The sequence below is a fragment of the Sinocyclocheilus anshuiensis genome, unplaced genomic scaffold (genome assembly GCF_001515605.1).
Source record: "Sinocyclocheilus anshuiensis isolate Anshui unplaced genomic scaffold, SAMN03320099.WGS_v1.1 scaffold2461, whole genome shotgun sequence".
NCBI classification, from domain to species: Eukaryota; Metazoa; Chordata; class Actinopteri; order Cypriniformes; family Cyprinidae; genus Sinocyclocheilus; species Sinocyclocheilus anshuiensis.
Genome location: NW_015552846.1, coordinates 246,329 through 252,087, shown reverse-complemented (window position 1 = coordinate 252,087; position 5,759 = coordinate 246,329).

Below are 5,759 nucleotides of genomic sequence, written 5' to 3'. Positions count from 1 at the left end.
ACGACGAGGCGTTCCCCATAGCGACCCCTAGAGGACGCAGTTCGAAGTTCCCATGAAAGGGAACCTATCCAATGTCTAAACTTAACAACTACCTTACTAACTATTAATAAGCAGCAAATTAGGAATTTATTGAGGGAAAATTTGTAGTTAATAGTGAATGTGTTCCCTATTCTAAAGTGTTACCGAATTAATATATTGGCATGTGAGTGCTCATGTTTACAATCAATAATCAAATTACTATTTTGGATTCAGCAACTTGGTCCACACAGAAACTAATGTAAAGTTTGGCTAACAATATAAAAAATATCATCAGTCTATGGAACTGCAGAAACATTTGGTGTCCATTCAGGGCCGTCACTAGTGGGGTGAAAGGTGATGACGATTATAGGGGCCCAAGGCCCACACCTTGTATGGTGTTCGGGTATACGTGGAACCCGGTTTCATTTTTTTATCAAAAGAAAAATTATATGATTAATTATTTTTTAAAACGCAGACTCACTGCCCTTGGCTCATTTTCTGTGAAGAACATATATCAGAACAAATGTTCAATGACCACACACTGTACACCCCCCCTACACACTTATATTACATACAGGATGTTCGGGTCCACTGGATAATAAAATAAAAAAATAAAATAAAATAAAAGAGTGGAATTTGTAGGTCCTGTGTACCTTCACTCTGTCCTCCTCCTGTCTGGACCTGCTATTGGTGAGTGTGTGTGTGTGTGTGTGTGTGTGTGTGTGTGTGTGTGTGTGTGTGTGTGTGTGTGTGTGAGAGAGAGAGAGAGTTTGTGAGAGTGTGAGTGTAGGTGTGAGTTTTGTGTTTCTGCCCCTGCCATCCCCCGCACAAGGTTGTAGCACTTTAACTCATAAATGTAATCTAACAAAGGTAAAGGGCACATATTAACCATATATGCTGATTAAATTGCTTGTAATTGGGATGAAGTAAACATCTGTTGAGTATTTTAACATAAAATTTTTGATTGTGTTGAATTAAAAACCCAAAAATGCAGCCGGTCCACCAGACCCACGAACACTGGCTGATTAACAAAAATATGAACACCACCCAAGGTTTAAGCCTTGCCAAATTAAACATTCAAGAGATTTTAAAGCGTTCAAGCAAGAGACGTGACAAAACTCAACTGAGTGCTTGTGCGCTGTGTTCGGTGTGCACGGAGAGAGCCGCATCTCAGACAGTGCACAAACACCGAACTGATTAACATCTTTCAAACTCTTTCATGTCTTATTGCACTTGAACGAACAAACACACCGGGCCCTATTTTAACGATCTAAGCGCCCTAAATTGTGCTTAGGGCATGTCCGAATCCACTTTTGCTAGTTTAAGGATGGGAAAAATGGTCGGCGCGCCCAGCGCATGGTCTAAAAGGGTTGTCCCTAATCTCTTAATGAGTAATGGGTGTGTTTTGGGTGTAATGCAGTGGCAAGGCTACATAAGGGCCAAGGTGGCACTGGCCCACTCAGATTGAAGGCTAGCCCACCCATTCAAATGAGGAACGAAGAAAAATCCTGCATACATTACAATAATTGCTCAAATACATGAACATACAAACAACTTGCATTTGCGAACAAGTAAAAGAAAAAAAAAAGTAAGTAGTAATAAGATCCTGGTGGATGAGCGCTGATCTTCCAGTGTAGCGCTTCTATTCTGTTGTGAACGTAAGAGCTGTCAATATAAGCGATCAATCAAATCCAAGCGCGCTCCTGCTCTAAAGCAGTCCCCGGTTGGTCTTTAGTCATGGTCCCATCCATCATACCTGAGATCCAGTTTCTATTGGTTGAACTTCCCAACAATTACAAATGACGTAGGAAAACACCGCATCATCATCATTGCAAAATCTGATCTTAGATGTTCAAAGCAGCATGCAATGTCACTCTAAAGGCTGGAATACACTACACAACTTTTTCCCGGATTTACGGTCTGGAGAAGTTCACGCAATAGTTGCCATAAGTCAGAGCCGGTCTGCAGACTTGAGTCAACAGATTTCATAGAAAATAGCTTCAGACTTTGATTCCATCCAGTCGGAGGGGATCAAGCATGTTTGATATTTTTAGCCGATTTTGAACCACACATTGTTTTCATTTGTCATGCATCTGCAAACAAGGCGCGCACTTCTGCTTGAGTTTGTTGTGATCAGAATGACTTTAAGTCTGGTAGTGTGTGATCCTCAGTCATTTAGTGTATGCCCAGCCATTACTTTGTGACTGTTTATGAAGTCAGTAAGTGTATAATGACGTGCGTTTTAAAATCTGTTCAATGCTGAAATACACTACTTTTAAAATCTGACCAGATTTTAAAACACTAGGCATCATACACTCACCGACTTTGTAAATAGTCACAGAGGAAAAACTGGCCATCATATATACAAAGTCGTTCCTATCACAAAAATCACAAAACATTTGCATCCCTATTTTTATCTCATGTAGGCTATTGTAAAATTATTTTTGAAATAGGCACTGAGGTCCACCCTATGTTACCCAGGTCCACTCAATTTAAAATTTCTGGCCTCGCCACTGGCGTAATGTGCCATAAACCAATCAGAGTCTCATCTCCCATTCCCTTTAAAAGCCAGTTGCGCTTGCGTTATGGTGGATTCGCTATTTACATGGCGGAATTTGCAAGCAGAAAAACTGAACGCTTCTCTAGTAAGGGAATGGATCTGCTCGTGCGCGTAATTCTGATACATGCAAAGACTATCCAATGTGACATGTAGGCATTTTTATATTTATGTACACAATAATAATCTTTTACATTTTAATCCTTTAATTTTTCATTTTTAAAAATGTTTGTGTGCTGCTGCGCATCCCTGTGTGTGTAATAAACAAAGTGTACGCGTGTTGTGCACCCGCCTATAGGCACATATTACTAACGCGCTCTTTAAATAACAAAACAATTATAAATATTGCGCCAGACTTTAGACCAGGTTTCAATTGGTCAAAGGCGCAGTCTATTTCAGTTGCCTCAAAATAGCAACGCGCCTGAACACACCTCGTTTTCAGACCAGCACGCCCATGGGCGCACAAATTTATTTGCTATTTAAACAACGTGGCGCAGGACATAAAAATGACAACTGCGTCGGGCTGAAACTAGTAAAAACACTTGCGTCGTGCCTGGCGCCGCATTGCGCCGGGTGTATGATAGGGCCCACCTTGCCAGTTTAAACAAGCAAGCACAAAAATATGAAAGAGCAAAAAAAAAAAGAGCTTTCAGCACCCTCTCGCTGTGCGCACATCGCGTACGCAGACAGGCCTTGAACAAAGCCACTAGAGAAGGCAAGCCTGCAACCTTTAGCCAAAAAAAAAAACCCGTTATGGCTAATGCTAACGCTTCCACTTTGGCAGTACGTGGGAAAGGAGACCAGAGGCCTTTTTTTAATTTTTTTTTAATGGATGTCAATAAAGGAGTGGCTTCACTACGCTGAATAAACAGCTTTTTAGAAGAAACAGCTTAACATTTAGTGAATCGACAGCCTATCGGCTAATCTTCAATATGTTTTACAGTAAACAATAGTTTTGGATTGAACTATTTTTAGAGTTTACACTGAAAAAAAATTATGCTTTATAAGAGAAGTCACAGACTTTTTGCGAGAGGTGGGATTCACTTCTTATTCATTCCTATCCATAAACGGCGATTGATTGTCGCACAACTCTGACTGAAATTCAATGACATAAAGGCTGTAATGTGATTGGTTATTAAGGCACACGTGATCCAAGTTGACGGTTACGCTTTCTCCAATAGTAAGTAATACAGACCCTCTCATTTCCCTATAGTAAGACAATCTCTGCCTTGAACACCGAATTGAGTTTTGCCTCCTCTTGCACTTGAACGGACAAATACACACAAAATTATGTCAAAATAGCCGTCTTGGTGAGTATCCTCGAAAAACTGTTGATTATGTCTTAAGTGAACTAAATGTAAACAGTTTAGAAAGAAATAAGATGTGTCTCATTATATTGGATGCATTGTCTCTTAAAGTGACCGTGCCTATAATTTACTGGTTTACTACTAATTTAATCCAAGAAAATAAAAGAGGAAAAAAAATTACTCACTGCTCTTGAATGAATTACTTTGTTTTAACAAGAATGAATATATACATTTATTTTTTACAGTGAAGACTATAATGCTATTTTACATTTGATTATTTTCTTGTACCTGAACACCTACAAACATGAAAAAATAATAATAAATAAATAGTTTAATTTGTATCTTTGTTCTGTTTAATTATTTGTGCAATTTACACAATTTCAAACAGGGCTCAAGGTGTCAGGGGTTGCCAGGCGAAGGAGCTCGAAGGAGAACGATGGAGGCAGGTAGTCAAACGAAAAGAGTCTTTAATAAATTCATGTGGGAGAAACTGGAGAAAACAACCTCTTAACACGACGGAGACAGGACAAATAAACTGAGGAAAGGCAGGGCTATTTATACAAAACCAAATGACGGACTAAGATAATTAATGAACGCAGGTGGAAACTAATTAATGCTGATTAACTAAAAGAGAACAGGAATAGAACCAAACAAGGGCAGACAGGAACTAAACAAACGTGACAGATATCGCCCCCCTCCCGGAAGGCGCGCCCCGCGCTGAAACAGTAACATCGGGGAGTGGGGGCGGGCACCCTGGAGGCTGGTGCAGGACAGGAACAGGGTGGAGACAAGGATAGCCTCCAGGGCGCTCCGGGAGTCATGGCGGATCAGGCAGTTTAGGTTGCCATGGCGGAGCAGGGGACTCAGGAGGCCATGGCGGATCCACGGGTATATGCACCCCCCCCCAAAAATAAATTTGGGTATATGCCCCCCGCCCAGGGCTATTTATACAAAACCAAACGATGGACTAATAAGATAATTAATGAACACAGGTGGAAACGAATTAATGCTGATTAACTAAAAGAGAACAGGAAGAGAACCAATTAAGGGCAGACAGGAACTAAACAGAAACCAACACATGACACCAGGGTACAACCTGCACCCGCAAACCCCAGCTACGACCCTGTGTCCATTATTGTGACTCAAACTGAAAGCATTGTACTTGGCCTACAACTGCCGGCCTTCCAAAACACTCCCAAGAGCCACATAAAAGGAAAGAAAAAAAAAAGAACAACAAGCCAAACCAAACATATAAAAAAACACAACAATTAAGAGACACCATGGCAGGTGTAGATTTAAATTCACCTTCTTTATTTTAGATAAAAATCCATTATACAATTATACTTTGAAACGTAGCTTTTGTTACCAGATAATGTGTAAATAGTCATAATGTGAGAGAACGTGGATTTTCACAAACTGTTTTGTTTGAGAAAAACATGCATGCAGTTATATTCGACTTTTTAATAACTTGATCTGCATTAGTTTGGCATCGGCTGAATTTAGAAGATTTTCTTTAATCAATATTTGGCAACAGAGCATAATTTATATTATAATTTATGAGAACACGGAACAATAACGATGATGCATAGCAACATTGCATAGGTGCGAAAATGACCATTTGGAAATACAATAATTTGAGGACAACGGCATAGATGTTTCCAACATTTTATTATGTAAATAAGGTTTGTTTTAGACCTCAAATGACAAGAAAATTTGTTTTAATATTAATGACTAAATCCCTGCACTAATTCCCCCCCCCCAATAGTGGGAGTGTGCAGAATGACCACATGCCATTGCTAAACAGTTAAGCATGGTGGTGTAAATTTCAAGAACTGGCTGCATTTCCTCTTTTGTGCCTGGATAACTACACATCATTA